This window comes from Somniosus microcephalus, chromosome 29, assembly GCF_052327205.1.
Source record: "Somniosus microcephalus isolate GS21.2 chromosome 29, FLI_Smic_1.0, whole genome shotgun sequence".
NCBI lineage: Eukaryota > Metazoa > Chordata > Chondrichthyes > Squaliformes > Somniosidae > Somniosus > Somniosus microcephalus.
Window position 1 is genome coordinate 25,497,724 of NC_141015.1, and position 23,038 is coordinate 25,520,761.

Genomic DNA, 23,038 nt, shown 5'->3' on the forward strand with positions numbered 1-23,038 from the left:
TTAAAGTTGTTGAGTCATCTGTGAAGACATAGAAATGGTGTAGAGAAAGCAAATGTGAAGAGCAAAGGGAATAAACTGGAAGGGAGGCATTGGTGAAATGTAAGACTTTGCTGATTCTGTGGGGGATTTCAACACTTTTTTTTTGCCTGTTTCCCTATCTAATTGATTCTTCTAGTTCCCCCGATGTAAAAGGAGGCCGGAAATTACACCCTGGGATGCCAGTGATGGACGGCTTCAGTCTTTTTTTTTATTAATCTTCTGTTTCTGTCTCTGACCGGCCGCTCCCCAGCAGTCATCTTTCTGTAGCTGGAGGGCCTCGGCTGCACACTCCTCCATAGGGGAATCAGAGCTTCTCTCCAGTTTGAGCTGGAATACAACTTTATTTCAGTACAGTGGCTTCACCAAGCACCCGCTAACCATCTCATTTACCCAAGGCAAGCAGATTACAGTGATGGGCAGCACTAGTACTTGAACCCATGGCTTTCTCGCGAGGAGTTGAATGTTTAGATGAACATGTATGAATGATCAATGCGCTTATACAGGTGCACTATCCCTTATCCGAAAGCCTTGGGACCAGCTGAGTTTCGGTTTTCTGAATTTTTCGGATTTCAGAAGGTATTATTATAAGACTGGGAAATTTGTATTTAATATAAATTTTAAAAGTCCAGGCTACCTCTTGCGACTGTTCCGTGTCTTATTCCCCTTCCTGCTTCTCTGGAAAGCCGGATATCGGCTGACTCCCACTAAGCTGGCCTGCAAATCAGGTCGGGGGTCGGGTGGGGGGGAGAAAAGAATATCGGACGGGCCGCGGTTCGGGTCGGGGGTCGGGTCGGGTCAGGTGGGGGGGGGAGAAAAGAATATCGGACGGGCCGCTGCAGCTATCAGACGGGCCGCTGTATTGTTGGCTTCACTCTCCCGGTACCTCCTTCACACTGCCCGGCTCGGCCTGCAATCTCCCACCTGTTGTATATGTACCTTTAAGAGAGAACTGCTTTTATACTGTAGTACCGGCAGTGACCTGTATATAAAGCCGTAGCAGGCTTCTGTACTTTCAGTTCCAGCATACCCTCTGTTCAGTAAACACCTGTTATTACCGTTCTCCTGCAGTCCGTGTGTTATTGATACGCGGACACTACACTGGCGGCGAGCAGGTTCGAACTCACCTGCAGTACTGCATCACCTCACGGGGATCCATCCCTGAAAAGAAGCTTCTTGGAGGTCGAAGTCAGAGCAACGGGCGTCGACCGCGGGCAACCGCCCAGTGATCCATCGGAGTTCAGAGAATCGCAGGGGAGGCTGTGGAGAGCTGGGCTTGGCTCCCCAGTCAAGGTGTTCCAGCAAATCGTGCTGGTAGCAGGTAGTGCGCTGACCTTTCCAGACTGCGGCGGGCTTGAGCTCGATCGAGCGGCTCTGCAAGGGGGCCGTGCAGCGTCGTCGGGAAGGAAAAGAGAGAGAGAGGGTGGAGCGCACAGGGCGCGGTCGGTGCTCAAGAGCCGGGCAGCGTTAGAGAAAATAAAAAGAGGGGAAGGAAAAGAGATGCGCAGTGGACAGCGTCGAAGAAGAATAAAAGTAAGGAATTTAACTAACAAAAGAGAGATGCGCCGAAGCTGCGGGGCGCCGCCATTACTATTTAGAACGCTAGGAGCAGCATTGGCAGCAAGGGGAAGAAGGAAAAGCACGGGAGGCGCCATTTTAAACCACCCAAGATGCCAAAGAGTGGCAGTATCACTGCTTTCGACAACAAAATAGAAGACTGGACCACGTATGTGGAAAGAATTGAAGTGTACTGCAAGGCAAATGAGGTGGCCGATGAAAAGAAGGCGTCGGTATTATTAAATTTGACGGGCGCGAGAACGTACGGCCTATTGCGGAATTTAATTACCCCAGCTAAACCAATGGAGAAAAGCTTTGAAGAGATTGTCAATATCTTACAGGAACATCTAAACCCTACACTGCTGCTGATAGCAGAAAGATTCAAGTTCCATAAAAGAAACCAGCACAAAGATGAGAGCAATGCTGACTATCTTACGGAACTACACAAGTTATCGAAGCACTGCCAGTTCGGAGCAGGACTGGCAGATACCTTAAGGGATAAGTTTGTCTGCGGGCTCCAGAGTGAAGGAACCCAGAAACGACTACTTTCGGAAAAGGACCTTACGCTAGAAAAGGCTTTCAGCGTGGCAGTATCCTACGAAGCAGCAGCACGGGGAGCTGTGGAAATACAACAGAAACCGCAAGAATATAGCACCAACAAAATGGCATATGGGGCAAAAAAGTGCTATCGCTGCGACAGAACAACCCATGACCAGAAGGACTGCTGGTTTAAGGACAAAGTATGCAGGCAATATGGAAAAGTGGGACACATAGCAAGAGTCTGCAGGTCGGGAAAGAAAACCAACACTAAAAGAACTACTAAGGAAAAGTACAAGAAAGTAAAAAAAATGACAGACAGTAGTTCAGAAGATCAGGAAGTGATAATGACTCCGGGAGCAGGAGACTAAGTTGTCTAAAGTTACACAACGTGATCGCAAAGGAGGATCACCGAACCATTTGGGTCACCCTCATGATAGCAGGGTCCCAAGTAAAGATGGAATTGGACACAGGATCAGCCCTAACTGTCATGAATCGACGAGACTATGAGCGGCTATTCTCACACATACCCTTGAAGGACACGTCCATTGTATTGAAGACATATACGGGGCAAAAAGTCTACCCCAGAGGAAAAATAAGAGTGCCCGTTAAATACAACGGCAAGGAAACACAGAAACTGTATCTATATATACTACAAGATGGAGGACCACCATTATTGGGACGTGAATGGATCCGAAAAATACAATTGGATTGGCATTCCATTCAGGCGCTAACTGTGGCTGACAAAAAGGGTGACGACGTCACACCTGGACGACTGTCAAAAATTCTAACTGACGCGAAAGAGGTGTTCCAACAAGGACTTGGGACTCTAAAAGGAGTAACGGCAATGATAAAAATTGAAGATAACGCAAACCCAAAATTTTTTAAGGCCAGACCAGTACCGTACGCAATCCACCCAGCCGTCGAAGCAGAGCTGGAGAGTCTGGAGCGTTCGGGTGTGCTGTCCAAGGTGGACTGGAGCGAGTGGGCCACACCCATCGTTCCTGTAATGAAGAAAGCATTGAGCAGCACGCCTGGGGAGCCAAAGAAGGTTCGCATCTGTGGGGACTTTAAGGTAACTGTGAACCCAGTCCTGCACACAGTACAATATCCACTTCCACGGATAGAAGATATTTTTGCCTCACTATCTGGAGGGAAACGCTTTACGAAGATTGATCTGGCCCAAGCGTATCTACAAATGGAGGTAGAAGAAGCATCTAGAAAATACCTCACGATAAACACTCACAAAGGTCTTTAGCAGTACAACCGACTCGTATTTGGGGTAGCATCAGCTCCGGCTATTTGGCAGAGGGCGATGGAACAAGTCCTTCAAGGGATCCCGGGGACCCAGTGTTATTTGGACGACATCCTGGTTACGGGCGAAAATGACAGTGAACACCTTGCCAACCTGGAGCAGGTGCTCACTAGATTACAAGAATATGAGCTACGAGCCAACTGCCCCAAATGCGAGTTTTTCAGGAAACAAATCTCGTATTGTGGCCACATGATTGATGAGGAGGGGTTACATAAGTCCCCAGACAAGATTGAGGCAGTAGTCAAGGCTCCAGCACCGGAAAATGTGTCGCAACTGAGGTCGTTCCTCGGGTTGGTGAACTACTACCATAAGTTCTTGCCAACTTTATCTACAATTCTGCACCCACTGAACACCCTGCTGCAAACTGGAGTAGCATGGAAATGGAGTGATGAGTGTAAGCGTGCCTTTCAGAAATGTAAATGCCTAATCACTTCAAAAGAAGTATTGGCCCACTACAATCCAACACTACTGATTCGGTTGGCATGTGATGCATCTCCCTATGGCATTGGAGCAGTGCTGTCACACAAATTCCTTGACGGTTCGGAGAGGCCAAAAGCCTTTGCGTCGCGCTCGTTAACCTCAGCCGAGCGTAACTACGCCCAGATTGACAGGGAGGCCCTCAGCCTGGTGTGGGGGGTGAAGAAGTTCAATCACTATCTGCACGGGCAGAAATTCACCCTACTGACTGATCACCAGCCTCTTGTCTCCATTTTTAACCCAAAGAAGGGCGTTCCGGTGATGACGGCGCAACGGCTGCAAAGATGGTCCCTTTTTCTAGGGGCACATCAATACGACATAGAGTACAAGAGTACGAAACAGCATGGAAACGCTGATGGGCTGTCGCGCCTACCATTGCCTACGGTGGAGGAAACACCTGCAGTGGACCCTGTTGAGATATTCCATTCGACCATAGTCGAATGTCTACCTGTTACAAACTCAAGTATAGAGAAGGAAACCCGAAATGACCCGACACTCTCTCGGGTCTATGATTTGACGATGAAGGGATGGCCAGCACATGGCGACTCACTGTTGCCAGCATTCTCGCCAAGGAGAGAACAGCTGTCAGTGTGCCGGGGGACCTTGATGTGTGGATCCCGAGTGGTAATTCCACCCAAGTTGCGAGCTAGAGTGCTCAATGAGCTTCATGAGGGTCATCTGGGAGGGGTAAAAATGAAGAGCCTAGCCAGGGCATTTGTGTGGTGGCCGGGAATCGATAAAGAAATCGAGGATATGACCAAGAGATGCACAGGATGCCAGAAAGTCCAAAACGCTCCACCACAGGCCCCGCTACACCCATGGGAGTGGCCCTCATCTCCATGGCAACGGGTACACATTGATTTTGCTGGTCCATTTATGGACCCAATGTTTTTAATCGCCGTGGATGCACATTCGAAATGGCCAGAGGTCATCAAAATGTCCTCCACCACCACGGAGAAAACTATTGCAGTCCTACGGACCATCTTCGCCAGGAATGGCTTGCCAGAACAGATTTGCTCCGACAATGGACCACAGTTTGTGTCCGAGGATTTCTGGAGGTTTTTGAGGAATAATGGGGTAAAACATTACACATCTGCCCCATATCATCCAGCCACAAATGGATTGGCTGAGAGGTTTGTTCAGACCTTTAAAAAAGCAATAAAGGCGATGTATAACGACAACATACCACTACAACACAAGGTGGATAATTTCTTGTTTGCTTACCGGAATGCGACACATGCAGTCACCAACCAAGCTCCAGCCATAATGTTCTTTAACCAAGGGTTAAGATGTCGCCTGGATTTGCTCAAACCAAACATAAGACGAGATGTTGAGGATAAGCAATTCCAGCACATCAATGAGAAGCCAACCAGGAGCTTCAAGATAGGGCAACCAGTCTTGGCCCGCGACTACCGAACAGAAAAATGGCAGCCAGGAACGATATGCACACAGCAGGGACCACTAATGTACACAGTGGACGTTGGAGAGAGCATCGTGAGACACCATGCTGACCAGATTCTAGAGTCACGGGAACAAGTCAAACCCATACCACGAGCATGCGCACCTGGTGATGAACCCGAAGTACAGATTGCGTCTACCTCAGAATCAGTGGTATTGGAAGCTGACGAACCAACCAATGACAATGAGCCAGAATCGACTCCACCGCAAGAACAGGATACTCGAGAAAGGCACTATCCAGACAGGATCAGGAAGCCTCCTCAAAGACTGAATTTATAAATGATTACTTCAGTTGATGTATATAGTACAGAGAAAATTGTAATTGTAATTAGTTATTATTTAATTGTTAAATGAATGTTATGTACTGTTTATCTAAAAGGGGAGGAATTGTTGTGTATGTACCTTTAAGAGAGAACTGCTTTTATACTGTAGTACCGGCAGTGACCACACCTGTATATAAAGCCGTAGCAGGCTTCTGTACTTTCAGTTCCAGCATACCCTCTGTTCAGTAAACACCTGTTATTACCGTTCTCCTGCAGTCCGTGTGTTATTGATACGCGGACACTACACTACCCAGGAGGGAACTCTGTGACCCTCTGCCCTGCTCAGCGTAAGTGGTGCGCCACTCTGGTCATGTCATGCGCACGACTTACGCTGAACGAAAAAACTTTCGGTTTTTAGAAGTTTTCGGTTTTCGGAAGTTCGGATAAAGGATAGTCTACCTGTATCACCAAAATCCATAGAATAGCATAGAATACAAGAACAGGGGGGTTATACTTCAACTGTATAAAACACTAGTTAGACCTCAGCTAGAGTACTGCGCGCAGTTCTGGTCACCACATTACAGGAAAGATGTGATTGCACTAGAGAGGGTACAGAGGAGATTTACAAGGATGTTGCCGGGAGTAGAGAATCTTAGCTATGAGGAAAGACTGAATAGACTGGGTTTGTTTTCCTTGGAACAGAGGAGGCTGAGGGGAGATCTTATTGAGGTGTATAAAATTATGAGGGACATAGATAAAGTGGATAGAAATGACCTATTTCCCTTAGCAGAGGGGTCAAAAACCAAGGGGCACAGATTTAAAGTAATTGGTGGAAGGTTTAGAGGGGATTTGAGGGGAAATGTCTTCACCCAGAGGGTTGTGGGGGTCTGGAACTCACTGCCTGAAAGGGTGGTAGAGGCAGGAACCCTAACCACATTTAAAAAGTACTTGGATGTGCACTTGGGATGCTGTAACCCGCAGGGCTACGGACCAAGAGCTGGGAAGTGGGATTAGGCTGGATAGCTCTTTGTTGGCCGGCGCGGCCACGATGGGCCGAAATGGCCTCCTTCCGTGCTGTAACTTTCTATGATTCTATGAAAATCATTTAATGGTATCTGTGTGGGTGAAAATTTGGCTAATGTTTCCTACATTACAACAGTGACTAGTATTATACTCCAAAAGTACTTCATTGGCTGTAAAGCACTTTGGGATGACCTGTGGTTGTGAAAGGCGCTATATAAATGCAAGTCTTTCTTTTTCTTTCTCAAAAAAATAATTGAAATAACATGAGTCTTTCAATATACCTGTCTCTGATATTCTGGGACCGCTGGTGTAACATTATATTTTCTAATTCATGTCTTTTGGTGAATATAGTACTTGTTTAGCTGAAGTATATCTGCGCTGGGTAGTGAGATACTTTTGGCATCCAAGGTCAGCATTAAGCACTGTCGGTCAAATATACTGTGGTCAGCGACAGAGTAAAGCCCCCCTCGACTGTGCCCAAAAGTTGGGCATACTTTACTTTGTTTGCTAATATTATATTGGCCCGTATTTTCTGATCGCAGGCCTGTCAAATATATGAATGGAGATCACCCCAAAAACATAGTAAAACTTTAAATACATTTTTTTTAATCACATTTTTAAAATGACTTGAAATTTACAATAAATGAAGTATTTTAAACAAAAATTTAATTTTTTGAAAAAACTAATTAAAATTTTTTACGGGGCTAAAAATAAACTTACCTTTTTTAAAAGTATTTTTAAATGATAAATCAGTGAAATTAAAAAAACAAAACTTTTTTCAACTCTTATCCTGATAAAAGCCGGCCTTAGGCCTGCTTTTACCAGGCGTAAGAATTGTAAGGATTTTCTGTGGGTAGAGGGTCTCCAAAAAGCGGAACTATCTGCCCGCAGAGGCCCTTCTCCAGGGCAGATGGGGGATCTGTCAAGAGCATTCTTGACAGATCGGAAATGCCGGTTTTTAGCGCATGTGCTGTGCATGCCTGAAACCGGCATTTCCGATGTCCCTGCAGGTGTGTACACAGCGCGTACCCACCCGTAGGGATCGGAATATCTGGGCCTATTTTGCTAAATAAAAGTCAGCATGGGTATAAAGTGAGGAAATCTGCTCTGTACTCACACCGACTATTTTGTTAACATTCGCGAAGATATGGAAAATATACATGAATGTGTGTCTTAATCCCAAGCTTACAAGAGCAACTCCTATTGCACTCCTGTCAACGTTTCCGTTTCCCACACTCGGTATTCTCTGTGGTCTTGTTTAGTGTGATTGCTAATTTTGTTACAGTTATTACACTATTGTAGGCAGTTCTCAGCTGTGGCCTCACACCCACTCGGAAAATGCGGTGGGGTTCATTTAATGTAGGAGTTCAGAATCCAACAGAGAGAGGTCGGATTTTCATCTCTTCAATGTGGATTTGATCTAAACACAGATCCCACAGATAAAAAGTGTTTTTCCCTTTCAGGTGTTGACTAACCAGTATTTTCTATTTTTATTAAAGGAACATTGTGCTAACCCACTGTGGCATTCAACCCATAGCAGGTATAATAAATGACTTTGATAAACAGAGATCACCTCTATAGCACACCTCTGGCAAAAAATCTCCGAGCCATTTAAGAGATGAAAGCCTGATCTCTAAAACATTCACTAAAACAGGTTATCTGGCCATTTTGGTGACCGCTTTGCGGAACACCTCCGTTCAGTCCGTAAGGGGGACCCCGAGCTTCCGGTCACCTGTCATTTCAATTCACCGCTCCATTCCCACTCAGACCTCACCATCCTTGGCCTCTTGCATTGTTCCACGGAAGCTCAGCGTAAGCTCGAGGAACAGCACCTCATCTTCCGATTAGGCACTTTACAGCCTTCCGGACTCAATATCGAGTTCAACAATTTCAGATCATAACCTCGGCCCCTATCATATCTCAGGGATCTGGCAGCCATTGTTTCACTGCCATTACTTCAGCTTCCAGCTCAAACTACTTTGATCATCCAGCTTTGAAAAAGTTAGTATCTCTTTTAAAAATAACATAAGATTTACCAAAAACGTTTTATAAGTACTTTCACTTTCATTTTTCAAGGTATTAAAAGGTAGAAATGTTGCCCGGCAGCAGATTCACAAAGGGACACAGACAGGGCCCGAAAGCCTGGGACTCGATTTAAAATGTTGCCCGGCACCAGATTCACAGAGGGACACAGAGAGGCCCCAAAGCCTGGCACTCGATTTAAACCGCCCGGCCCAAAACAGCCCTGGCAAAGCCGGGCTCCCCCCAGCTATTTATATATATTTTGTATCCACACTTTTGGTTTGTGCCTTTTTTTTCTTTTTCTTCTCTCCCACTTGGCAGCTGTCTTTCATTCTGCCAGCGCATTCACACCTCATCGAGAGCCATTCTTTGTTTCTTGACCTGTTCCATTACCATCTCGTCTCGCCTTGAATATCTCTTAATGTCTCTTTACTTCTCCTGCCTTCCATCCTATCACAGACCTTCCCTTTTGTTCTTTCATCCCCTTCCCCATTTCCCAGCCCCTAAAACCTGCTTCTTAATCTGTTTCATTTCCTGCTTTTTTCCAGTCCTGACGAAGGGTCCTCGACCTGAAACGTTGACTCTGTTTCTCTCTCCACGGATGTTGCCTGGCCTGCTGAGTTTTTCCAGCGTTTTCTGTTGTTATCTGGCCATTGCTGTTTGTGGGACCTTGCTGTGCACAAATTGGCAGCTGCGTTTCCTACATTACAACCATGACTACACTTCCAAAAAGTACTTCATTGGCTGTAAAGCGCTTTGGGACGTGCTGAGGTGGTGAAAGGCGCTATAGAAATGCAAGTCTTTTTTTTCAAAGCCAGCAGTGCAATTGTGGAAAACCCAAGTCTATATATTCTATTGAAATGAATTCCACACTAATACTTGCAAATTCCAGTCATGTTTTATATTGTCGAATTGCTGCCTGGCTTTTGGAGAAAGGACAGTTATTACAGAACGCTCAGGCTGAATATATCATGGAGTTGCTTGACCTTTCTCTGAAAGCTGGAACATGCTAAACGGCACAATGCACCGACCTGACTTTTAATCATCTGAATTGGGCGAAGATAAACAGATACTGAAAACATCAGAATCGACTTGAGATGCAATCTCAGACAAATTATATATTTTAATACAAACCATCCAAAAATTGCCACAGTGAGTGGGCGTGACAAAAACAAAGTATTTTCATCTTATTTAGGCTTGATTGCGGTTCCTTTAATTTAGTAACTGTACAGAAGGAGTTTCAAACCATTGAAAATTCAGGTCCTCAGCCTGAATCAATACAACTGCCGGGAGTATTTGTTGGCTGCCTTTAAAGTCACAGAGGTCTTGAGAGAGGAGCCAAGCCACACTCAGGCAAACACATAATATGTGATTTTCTCAGTTATGTAGATGACAGCCAATTACTTTTGAATGTGGCTGATTGTTATTTAAACCCAGGAAGTGGCGGCAGCTGTTTTTAGCGGGTGGTGGGATCTGTAATAAGCTGAAGCTGTAAAACCAGCAGAGTTCAGTTAGGCTGAGTGGCGTTGAGTCAAGTCAGTTGGAACTTGCAGGGAAAGGTAGGTAAGGCTAACGAGATCCCGCAGTTAGAAAAGAAAAAGAAAGGCTTGCATTTAGATAGCGCCTTTCACAACCACCGGACGTTTCAAAGCGCTTTACAGCCAATGAAGTACTTTTGGAGTGTAGTCACTGTTGTAATGTGGGAAACGCGGCAGCCAAATTGCGCACAGCAAGCTCCCACAAACAGCAATGTGATAATGACCAGATAATCTGTTTTTGTTATGTTCATTGAGGGATAAATATTGGCCCCAGGACACCGGGTATAACTTACCTGCTCTCCTTCGAAATAGTGCCATGGGATCTTTTACGTCCACCTGAGAGAGCAGACGGGGTCTCGGTTTAACGTCTCATCTGAAAGACGGCACCTCCGACAGTGCAGCACTCCCTCAGCACTGCACTGGAGTGTCAGCCTAGATTTCTGTGCTCAAGTCTCATGGCGTGGGACATGAACCTACAACCTTCTGACTCAGAAGCAAGGGTGCTACCCACTGAGCCATGACTATAAGAAGCAAAATCACACAGCATATATTAAAGCTAAAGAATGAAAGAAAGACTTGCATTTATATAGCGCCTTTCATGACCTCAGGACGCCCTAAAGTGCTTTACAGTCAATGAAGTACTTTTTTTTGGAAGTGTGGTCACTGTTAGGAAAATCAGCAATCAATCTGCGCACAGCAAGATCCCACAAACAGCAATGTGATAAGGACCTGATAATCTGCTTCTAGCACAGGTAATTGAGGGGTTAATGGATAAATATTGGGCAGGGCCTCGGGGAGAACTCCCCTGCTCTTCTTCGAAATAGTGCCCTGGGATCGATAAAAGCATATCGATTGCACCTTTTATTTTTTTATTCAAGGAAATGGTTAGTATAATATCTATATATTATTTTGCTGTTATATATTTGCTTGTTCATCTTTTGTTCAATAAGTTGGCTTGAATCTAAAATGAGATCTTGCATTGCGATGCGATGCCCTGCTGGTTTTCAAAGATGGAAGAAAATTCCTGGGGAGGCACAAAATAGTTCCAGTAACTAAGATAATTAACAAACCGGTTTCCTGTTCATTGACCTGGACATGCTATCAGAAGCTGCCCTAGATATTTGGGCCTGTGAAGATACCCTTGAGCCTGTAGGGTGCGATTTTGTGAATGGAGGCACATTGGAGGCGGGATTGCTGCTTGTCGGGTTTCAGTCCCGCCTCCATTGACTTGTGGCCAACCCACGCTATTTTCCCTTGATTGACCTTGTTAAGCCCGCCCAGTGGGCTTAGCAGGCCAATTAAGGGGAAGCCGGTTACAGAGAACGTCAGCATATGACGTTTTATCTGTCAAAGATTTTTGACAGATGAATTGTTATCGTTTGACAGCTCTGTGAAGCTGTCAAACACTGACATTCTCCATTGTTTGATGAGTCCTTGTATTCAAGACCTCATCAAACCTCTTTTGTGAGCAGAAATTAGATGGTTGTTGCATTGGAGAATGCAGCAGTCATCTGTCATCTCTGCCGGTGAGATGCGAGGCTCTCCGCATCCCCAACTGTTGAAGCCGGCAGGAAAAAACAAAGGTAAGTAAACATTTTCTATCACTTTCCACTCACCTCACATAATTACCTCTCCACACTTGCACCCATCACTTACCTCCACAGCGCACTTTTGCACCCCTCCGACCCACGCAGACCCACTGCTCGCCTCGGTAACCCTGGCGAGGTTTCCCGACATCGGGAAGCCCGCGCCTCTGATGGCAAAATGGGGATAATCCTCTTAACTGCCTGTTAACTACCTGTTAACAGGCAGTTAACTATGAGAGCAATTGAAATGTCAGTTTGGGTTAGAGATAACTGACTTGCTCCTGAGTCAGAAGGTCGTGGGTTGAATCTCACTCCAGGACCTGAACACATACTTCCAATCAATAGTGAAGGCGTCCTACATTGTCGGAGGTGCCACCTTACAGATGAGATTTTAAAGTGATGTCCTCTCCACCTGTCCAGGTGGATGTAAAAGATCCCATGGCACTATTCAAAGAAGAGTTGGGAAATTCTCATAGTGTTTGCCCAACATACATCCCTCAACCAATGCCAAAAAAAGCAGCTTAACTGGTCAGCCATCTCACTGCTGTTTGTGGGATTTCAATGTGCATGAATTGACTGCCTAAGCTATAGTGACTATACCTCAAAAGTAATTCATTGGCTGTGAAGTACTGTTGGACGTCTTGAGGTTGTGAAAGGCGCTATATAACTTCTTACTTTAATCCAAAAATACAGAATCTGAAAAGTAAGGGAGGCAGAAAAAGCCCAAAACATCACAGCCGTGTACGTATTATGCACTCATTTCTCCTCAGTCCTGTTAAAAAGATGTTACATTTTTCTTGTAATAAAGAGCTTTTACTGAGTTTCACATAGTGGTTATCATTCCTGTCTGACTGTGAACTTCCACTTCTGTGCTCAGTGGGATGTAGCGATACAGAATTGGATTAGGGATGCGCCACGTGTCTCTCTTCCCACTGGCTTCCACCTCCCACTTCAGGCAGTTCAGCTGCTTCAGTGCTTGAGGGATTATGGCAGTTTGTAAAATCCTTGGCTGAGGGTAGAGTTTCGAGACATCTTGCTGTTGGCCTCCCACTGGTGCGAGGTCATGCTGAGATTTCAATCGCAGGCGGCTTGAAGAGTTCGGTATCAGTTGTTCCGCAAAACAAAGTTAAACTTGCAAAATAGTTGCTCACAGACCAAGCAAATCTTTGGTACAGCCGGAGCATTATTTCACCGCTAATCGATTTGGCAGACCAGTGTAGTGCAGAGGGCAGTGTTGGTAGTGAAGTGTAGGCCCGACCGTCACAGGAACCAGGAGAGTGAGTGTACAGCAGACACGACTGTCACCTGGGTGTGTTCATTGACGTCCTGCTAATGAACTTTGGACTGGCTGCTTGGGTAGTCTGCTCTTTGTTGTTTATATGATACATGCTCATTACTGCTTTCTTTCAGGTTTTGGGATTAGTCTGTTAATGTCCAACTATTACTTTGCATCAATCATTTCAATACATTAGGGTCAGCTGTGGCTCGGTGGGTAGCAGACTCGCCTCTAAGTCAGAAGGTCGTGGGTTCACAGTTCCACTTCAGAAGCTTGAGCACATAAACCTAGGCTGACTCTCCAGTGCAGTGCTGAGGGAGTGCTGCACTGTCGGAGGTGCTGTCTTTTGGATGAGACGTTAAACTGAGACCCTGTCCGCTCTCTCAGGTGGACATAAAAGATCCCCTGGCACTATTTTGAAGAAGAGCAGGGGAGTTATCCCCGGTGTCCTGGCCAATGTTTATCACTCAACCAACATCGCTAAAAAACAGATTATCCGGTCAGTATCACATTGCTGTTTGTGGGAGCTTGCTGTGCGCAAATTGGCTGCCGTGTTTCCTACATTACAACTTCAAAAGTACTTTGTTGGCTGTAAAGCACTTTGGGACGTCCTGAGGTCATAAAAGGCGCTATAGAAATGCAAGTCTTTCTTTTATTTAATACTTCGTACAAAGTCCTTTCGGTTGTATTTCCACCACAACTTTAAGCCCCGCTGTATTTCGGTTTCACTTTATATTGACACTGCAGTGAAAGTGTAATTACAGGCTGAATCCAGAGTAAGGACTCGACCAAACACTGGAACAAAGTAGATTCCATGAATGATGGAGCCTCACTGCCCTTTGCTTCAGAGTTAGTCCGGAGCCTTGCACCAGATTTACACATTCAGTAGATTTTCAACTGAAACCTCTTTGCATCTTCTGGTGCTAAACCCGTAAGTCTGGAATTTCCGCTGGGGTTGTCCCGATCTCCCACCCACCACTTACACCGTTCCTGCAGGGGCTCCGCCGATCGTCTGTCGAAGTTACACTGGGAGGTCGGAAAAACTCCAAGGAAATTCCTGTGAGCGCCTCCTTCGTTTCATGTTTGTCCCAGTTGTGAAGAAGCAAGGTGGAAGTTGCTCAAGAATTATATGGCCTTCTCCACTTGGAACCAAACCAAAGAAAAAGAAAGACTTGCATTTATATAGCGCCTTTCACGACCTCAGGACACCCCAAAGCGCTTTACAGCCAATGAGGTACTTTTTGAAGTGCAGTCACTATTATAATGTAGGAAACATGGCAGCCAATTTGTGCACAGCAAGCTCCCACAAACAGCAATGTTGTAGCAGTACCACCGAGTGTCCCTTACTTACCGGTCATAATTCCCTTTAACGATGTATAGATACAGTTTCCCGGTACGGGGCATTTCCCCTTTGGGAGTGCGGGCGAACGCGATGACGCGGGTAAACGCGATGACGCGGGCGAACGCGATGACGCGGGTAAATGCCAGCCGGCCCAGCTCGGCCTCCCACTCCCACGACAATCGCCAGCCTGGCTCGGCCTCCCGCTCCCGTGACGGCTGCCGGCCCAGCTCGGCCTCCCGCTCCCGCGTCTTCGGCCACAACGGCCAGCTGCAGTGCCAGGTAAATGCGATGATGTCACGTCGCAAGTCACGTGACCGTCCCAAGCGCGGGCAAATGCGATGACGTCATCACGCAAGTCACGTGACTACCCAAGCGCGGGAAGAACGCAATGACGTCATCACGCAATCCACGGGACTGCCTAGTCAGTCCTCGTGGCGTCTCCGTCTGGTGAAGACCTATTTTATGGCTCTCCTGTACCTAGCTCTGCAACCTGTTTGAATTCCTCTGTTCCTGCATTAAAAACCTTTTTGATTGTTCTCCTGGAGTCGAACTCGATTATTAAGTAGGAATTCCTCAAATACCTACATTGGTGACCACGAATACCTACAATTGGTGACCCCGTCTCCGTGAACGTTTTTCACGGAGGAAGCGCACAGCCTGAACCCCATCTCTGTGAATGTTTTCACAGAAGAACGGCACGACGAACAACAACCGACGAACACCAACTCCTACAATTGGTGACCAACGACGTGAGGACGGGAGCTCATCGATACCTACATTGGTGACCCCGTTTTTCGTGAACGTTTTTCACGAAAGCAGCGCAGCCGGACCCCGATTTTTCGTGAACGTCTTTCACGAAAGAAGCACGCCTGGAAGCTACAACCATTTCGCTCAGCTACCGCAACACCGGGAGCAACAACCGCCCTCGTGCTTTATCCTGGTAGAAGCCCCGTTCGCCCTGTGCAACATCGATACGGCGCAGACCACGTACCTGGATACGGTCTCCGTTTTCGACAGCTCTACCGACTTTCGGAGCGTCAGCCTCTTCAACAACCCCACGGCAGAACAGCAAGTATAACACCCTCACAGCACGGGTACAGCACGTTTACAGGCTCACAGGATCGGAGCGCGCCCCGGCGGAGAGGCCACGAGGACTCAGTCCTCGCAAACCACCCCTCGCAACCCACGAGGACTCGCCCCTCGCAATCCACGAGGATTCGCCCCTTGCAACCCACGAGGACTCACCCCTCGCAAGCCACGAGGACTCGCCCCTCGCAAACCACGAGGACCCATCCCCCGCCGACGCCGCACCAACCCGTCAGCCTGCTGGTCTGTTTTTTCTACCACGTTTTTCGGTGCGACGGCGAAGCGTTGCCGCCCTCCCTGCAGTTTTTCACCCTACCGAAATCAACAACAACTAGAAGCGTTGCTGACCACCCGGCAGTTTTTCCCCCTACCGAAATCAACAACAACTAGAAGCGTTGCCGCCCTCCCGGCAGTTTTTCCCCCTACCGCAATCAACAACAACTAGAAGCGTTGCCGCCCTCGCTACAGTTTTCCCCTCAACAAAAGCAAACATCTACTGATGCTGCGACCATCGAGGACGGGTCCAACGGGCATCCCGCGGCTGCGATCGGCCACGCGAAAATTGCTGTCATCACCGATCACTGATCAACGCAGCAACGGTTCACTCTCTTCTGTGTTACCATAGTAACACTACGGCACACACCGTTCCGTGCATTCCCGACTGCCGGAGAGTTCGCTCGCCTGTTGGCGAGTTCACCGAACTGCCCGGACCCACGTTTTTTTTCCTCCTGGATCACCCGTTCGGCGTTCCTGCAGATTTCGTCAGACTGGGGACCTTTTCCCAACAATGACAGAGCCATGGTCCGCGTCCGCCCAACCTGCCAGTCACTATGACGCGGCCAGCTGTTTCGCCCCGGCGCCCACTTCGAACTACGGGCTACAGAGGTCACATGCTTCCACGGTCCTTCGCATGGCTGAATACGTTTTATTCGCCATGACGCCACGGTCCTTCGCAAGGCTGGATACGTTTTATCCGCCATGACGCACGCAAGGATCCGCTCACGACCAGCACATATTTGGACCTCTCCCGCCAAGTCGAGACAGCATGACCGCCGAGACCACCGACCACCCATCGTCGTTACGCCAACCCAAGTACGACCGCTCGCCAGACCGTCAGCCACCCAGCAATCTCCGTCTCGAGACTACAGGAGTCGTTCGGCCAGGCTCGTCAGACCATCTCATCGTTTGGCGCCGCCCGTTAAAGCGAATTCTGGGGGGGCGCATGTAGCGGTACCACCGAGTGTCCCTTACTTACCGGACATAATTCACTTTAACGATGTAGCCGGTGCAGGGTTTTCCTCCTTTGGGAGCGCGGGCGAACGCGACGACGCGGGCGAACACGATGATGCGGGTTAATGCGAAGACGTCACGTCGCACATCACGTGACCGTCCCAAGCGTGGGCAAACGCGATGATGTCATCACGCAAGTCACGTGACTACCCAAGCGCGGGAAGAACGCGATGACATCATCACGCAATCCACGGGACTGCCTTCTCAGTCCTCGTGGCGTCTCCGTCTGGTGAAGACCTATTTTATGGCTCTCCTGTACTGAGCTCTGCAACCTGTTTGAATTCCTCTGTTCCTGCATTAAAAACCTTTTTGATGGTTCTCCTGGAGTCGAACTCGATTATTAAGTAGGAATTCGTCCAATACCTACATCGGTGACCACGAATACCTACAATGTCATAAAGACCAGATAATCTATTTTTAGTGATGTTGATTAAGGGATAAATATTGGCCCCAGGACACCGGGGAAAACTCCCCTGCTCTTCTCCGAAATAGTGCCTGGGGATCTTTTACATCCACCTGAGAGAGCAGTTTAACATCTAATCCGAAAGGCGGCACCTCTGACAGCGCGGCACTTCCTCAGCACTGCACTGGAGTGTCAGCCTAGATTTTTGTGCTCGAGTCTCATGGAGTGGGACTTGAACCCACAACCTTCTGACCCCGAGGCGCGAGTGATACACACTGAGCCACGGCTGACACAAGAAGCCTGTATATTTTTGGTAAAATAAGTTATTGAGAATTTGATTTCTCTATAAATACATTTTTTATCTTCACTAGATTAGTATCTTAATGCAGTACTTGCTTTACATTATAAGACAAAACTGCTACAATAGACAGGAATTAACAGATTTGCTTTTATTTTTTAAATTAATTTATGGGATGTGGGCGTCGCTGGCAAATCCAGCATTTATTGCCCATCCCTAGTTGCTCTTGAGAAGGTGGTGGTGAGCCGCTTTCTTGAACCGCCGTAGTCCGTGTGGTGAAGGTGCTCCCACAGTGCTGTTAGGGAGGGAGTTCCAGGATTTTGACTGAGAATGAGAACAAGTTACATGTTTAGTTTTAAAAATTGACGCATGGTTAAACTATGCATTGCGCCTTTTATTTCCGTTACGAGTATCCTGTTGTGCCATTTTTGAGTAATAATATCCTTGGTTATGAAATAAAATGTGGATTCCTCTGCTGACCAGGAATCATTTATCTCACACAGTTTCAGAAAGGAATGGTGCTTGTGTGGTGTAGGGCAACATGTTGATGTGTAAGTGAGCTGCCAGAATCATATACAGATGTTGCCTTTAGTTGCGGACCTTTTGGGGAGGAGGTTGTGGAGATACAGAAGAATGGACCAGTATTCATGGGAAAGCTCTGACTTAACTGGTGTGGCAATGAGGCTTTTATATGCAGGCGGATGTATTTCTTGATGGCGCTGGTGGGAGGGGTACGGGGACATTAATCTGGTTTCTCTATGGACAGGGTTACATTTCTTGGTAATATTATATGTGGGAGGCGGTGTTATTAATCTGCTTTTTGTATTCATAGAAGTAGCATTAAGCAGATGCACCCGGGGTGTGTGTTGGTAGTCTGGTATGCTGTGAATTTCTATTATTTTGTCCTTAGACTTTTTTTTCTCAATTAGTGGCATAAAACATCATGCACGGCGATGATGAAAGTATTTTTTTTAAATTTCCTGAGGAAGATGCTTCTGAAAAATATGCAAATATTTGAACAGCATAACTACCAACAGTGTTGGAAGGAGTCCTTTGAAAGAAGCAATGATATGAAGTGAATGAGAAAGAGAAAGAAAGACTTTTACACTTCAATAACATCTTGTTGCATCTCAGAGACATCTCAAAGTGTTTCGCCAATGAGTTGCTTTGAAGTGCAGTGACTATTGTTACGTAGTCAAGGAGTTCAAAAAACCAAGGATATTTTTTTTTATCCACACTTTTTGTTTGTGCCTTTTATCTTCCCTCCCACATGGCAGCTGTCCTTCATTCTGCCAGCGCAATTCACACTTCATCTAGAGCCATCCTTTGTTCCTTAACCTGTCCCATTACCACCTCCTCTCACCTTGAATATCTCTTAATGTCTCTCAATGTCCCTCAATCTCTCCTGCTTTCTATCCTATCACTGACCTTCCCTTTTGTTCTTTCATCCCCTCCCCCTTTTCCTAGCCCCTAAACTTGCTTTAAAATCTGTTCCATTTCCTGCTTTTTTTCTCAGTTCTGACGAAGGGTTTCGACCTGAAATGTTGACTCTGTTTCTCTCTCCATGGATGCTGCCCTGGCCTGCTGAGTTTTTCCAGCGTTTTCTGTTGTTATTTCCGATTTCCAGCATCTGCAGTATTTTGCTATTGTATTAGTTCAAAAGAGAGTTATTTACTACTGACTGTTAAACCTATAGACTGATAAGAAAGGTGTTGATACCTGATAAACCCTGTGGAAATCATTCGATGCTCTTAAAAAGAAAGTTCAGCTTAGTTCAAGCCACAAATTATTGCTGAATCTTTAAAACTTCATCAAATAAAAGCAATAAGATAGCGAAACAGCGAACTCGAGAGTTAAGGAGGCTGAATTCGGACAGTTTGATGCAATAAAACACCAAGTAGTTTGGGGCCTTAGTTCAGCTGCCTTTCAGGAGAAACTACTGGTTTAAGTTTAATTTAAGCTTGGGAGGGAATAGGCAATAGAAACGCTGTGAGCATGGAGACTGCTAATAAAGAAATAAGGGAGTTTAAACAGGGCAACAGAGCAATGATGAAAATGCAGACAGAATTTCAGCCACAACCACTTCGCCCTGCTCCCGTCCGGTAAGAGATACCGAAGCATACGGTCTCGTACCAGCAGGTTTCGAAACAGCTTCTACCCCCAGGCCATAAGACTCATGAATGAATAATTTATTATTTATTACTGTTGTTTTATTTATTATTACTGTATTTCTATTAGTATTTTTATCATTGCTATGCCATATTTATTCCAATGTTGGGAGGACTCGTAAAAATCAACATTTCATTGTGTAGTACACACGTCTGCTGCATATATGATAAATAAAAAAATTGAATTGAATTGGAGGCAGACTCAATCACGGCTTTCAAAAGGGAATTGGATAAGTAACCGAAGGAAAAAAATTTGCAGGGCTACGGGGAAAGGGCGGGGGAGTGGGACATTATTTTTATTCGTTTATGGGATGTGGGCGTCGCTGGCAAGGCCAGCATTTATTGCCCGTCACTAATTACCCTTGAGAAGGAGGTGGTGAGCTGTCATCTTGAACCGCTGCAGTCCGTGTGGTGAAGGTACTCCCACGGCGCTGTTAGGGAGGGAGTTCCAGGATTTTGACTTGCAGAGAGCCAGCACGGGCTCGACGGGCCGAATGGATTTCTTCTGTGCTGTAACCATTCTCTGATTCTAATTTGAAATACAGAGAGATGGGGTATCTTAGTAGGAAAGGTGTCAATGTAATGCCAAGAAAGCTGGTGCCAGTGGGAAGCTAAGAATACACCTATCAGAAGGAGTGCTTTATGGAGCTGTTGGATAATCTAAAGATTTAACCAGTGGAAATGAGACTTGGAGTGAAAGTGAGCAGCCAATCTACACTGTGAAATTCAAAGCTTAGCAGAAACTCAATTCTTTTGACAGTTGATGCTAAGATTCATGAAATGGTAATCGATATTGGTGTGTTGTCTATTATTCCAAAGTAATGAGGAAAAAATGATCAAAACTGTAGAAGACTTAAAGATTTGTTTGAATCATAGGTGGCGATTTTCTCAGCCCCGAGGAGGCGGGTATGGAGGTGGGACTGCCGGGAAAGTGGCAGAATTTGGGGGCGGGTGGCAAACCCGCCTCCGTCCCCTCTTGCCTGGAGACGGGTCCTGTCTCCTTGGAGGCGGGAAGGGATTAAAGCCTATTAACTGCCTGTTAACAGGAAGTTAACGGGCAGAAAATAGGATTATCCCTATTTTTCGTCCCGAAGTGCGGGCTTCCCGACCTGGGGGAACCCCGCCAGGGTGTAGGAGGCGAGTAGGGGGTCTGTGGGGGTCGGAGGGGTCTGAAAGTGTGATGTAGAGGTGAGTGATGGGTGCAAGTATGGAGTGGTAAGTATGTGAGGTGAGTGTAAAGTGTTAGAAAATGTTAACTTACCTTTGTTTCTACCTACAGGCTTCAGCCGCTGTGGAGCCGGAGTCCCCGACATCTCCATTGTAGAGATCACAGACTGGCTGTTGCATCCTCCGATCCAACAGCCAGCTGATTTCTACAAAGTAGAAAGGTTTGGTGAGTCCTGAACACAAGGACTCGTCAAACTACACAGAATGTTAGTGTTTCACAGCTTCACAGAGCTGTCAAATGATGACATTTCTTCTTTCAAAAGTTCTTGACAGGTGACATGTCATACGTTGTCGTGCTCTGTCACTGACTTCCCCCTAATTGGCCTGCTGAGCCTGCTGGGCGGGCTTAACAAGGTCAATCGGGGGAACTTCCCGCTGGTTTGCCAGACGCTGATGGAGGCGGGACTGAGACCCGGCAAGCAGTAGCCCCGCCTCCAAAAGCTTCCCATTGAGAAAATCCAGCCCATAGAGTAGCAGAACTGGGCACATTGATGTGTTAGTGAACTGTAGCAATTAGTTGGAGATATTGGCATTTGTTGCGATGACAGAAGAACTGACAGGTATTCATGGGAAGGAATTAACTCTGACGTAACTGGACCTATAACCAAACCAGATGAATTCATGTCAAAAGGCTGGATTTTCCCAGCAGAGGCGGGATAGCGGCAGGAGAGGTAGTTGGCGGGTTCCGGTCCCGCTCCTGGCTGCAGCTGCTCTGTGAAAAGGATTTTCCGTTAATAGTGCTTGTTAAGCCCGCCCTGCGAGTTTCCCGGATATTAAAAGGAAGCGGGTCTGATGATGCCATTTGATGATGCTTCATCAGCTGGTTTCCTTAAAGGGGCCATGTCCAAATTGATTTTGACATTTGTTCTGTCAGTGTTCCACAGCATTGAGGTGCTGCAAACACTGACAAGCACTGCACAAAGGTGCACGGCTGCACCCAGGCTCACACATGACTCGCTCCATATGGAGGGAGTCACAGCACGCAGGGAGGTTCTCTTCCCTTCCAATGGGCAGAAGACACCTCCCCAGGAGACCAACGCAGCCTGGTTGCACATTGCAGAGGAGGACACAAGCAGGGATGTCATCAGGAGGACCAGGCTGCAGTGGTGCAAACCTTTCAATGATCTCAGCAGATCATGAAACGTTACTGCAAAGCCACACTCAACCTCATCCTGCTGTACCACTCATCACATCCCCATAACTCTGCCATCCCTACCCTACTCCTGCACATCCTTACTCACACCAACTTACCTTGCACCGCCACCCATCCCTCTCTATCTACCTTATCACTTCCCCATCTCTGTAAACATCCCTCACACTCACCCTCATCCTAGTGCAATCATACCAATTAACAACACACAAGGGTAGACACTTGGGTGTTTTATGCAATGTTCATGTAAGTTTCCTGTTAATGTGTTGTCAAACACTGAAATCTTTATTTTCAACATTTTGCCTTATTAGACAGATCTGTGCTCAACTTTGGAAGTGTCTTAGTGAGTTGCAGTGAATGGTGAGACATAATGGTATCCCCGCAATGGTGATGAGTGTGAAAGAAATGGCTTGGAAATTGTAGGGATGCTTTATAGTGTTGGTGTGGATTGGTGTCAACCTGGCGCATCATGTGGCAGTCAGGGTGTACAGCATCAAGTAAAGTAAATCTGGCCATGGTGAGGCCATCCCTGGCCTCCTGGGCAGCAATGTGGTCGGGTGCTGATGCCCTGTGTCCTGTGCAACATCAGGTGATTGCGGAGAAGGTTGGTGTTGTTGGTGCTGCTGGTGAGCCTGGTGTTGGGGCTGATTGTGGAGGGATTCAGAGGACCAAGGTGAGATTTTTCCAAGGGCACCGATGTTGCTGGAATAGATGGCAGCTGAAGTTGAGATGACAGAAGCGATATGTCAGTGGCGAGAGAGCTTGTTCCAAGGAGGTGACTGGAGAGAGAGTTTACTCCAAACACTTCTAAACTGCATAAAGCTCAAAAGTGTCTTCCAAGTCCTGAGGGCTCAAGCTTCTGCTATTGGAAAGTGAACAGCTGTGAAATGGTAGCTTTCATACCAGTTTTGCAGCTGTCACCTATTCACAGCAATGGGGAGACACAGAGAACCCGACCTACTTACCTGACGTGATCTCCGAATGAC

The 23,038-nt window shown here is 46.7% G+C and overlaps 2 protein-coding genes across 4 annotated transcripts in view; one reads left to right on the top strand and one right to left on the bottom strand.

The window, feature by feature from the left end:
* Positions 1–23,038, top strand: part of fuom (fucose mutarotase) — a 141,337-nt gene that overhangs the window by 108,628 nt on the left and 9,671 nt on the right. The window lies entirely within an intron of this gene.
* LOC147098566 (uncharacterized) overlaps positions 17,662–23,038 on the bottom strand; it is a 71,545-nt gene continuing 66,168 nt past the window's right edge. Inside the window, exon 4 of the mRNA XM_085970415.1 lies at positions 17,662–17,831. The gene's annotated coding sequence lies outside the window, so the exon portion shown is untranslated. The remainder of the gene's footprint in view (positions 17,832–23,038) is intronic.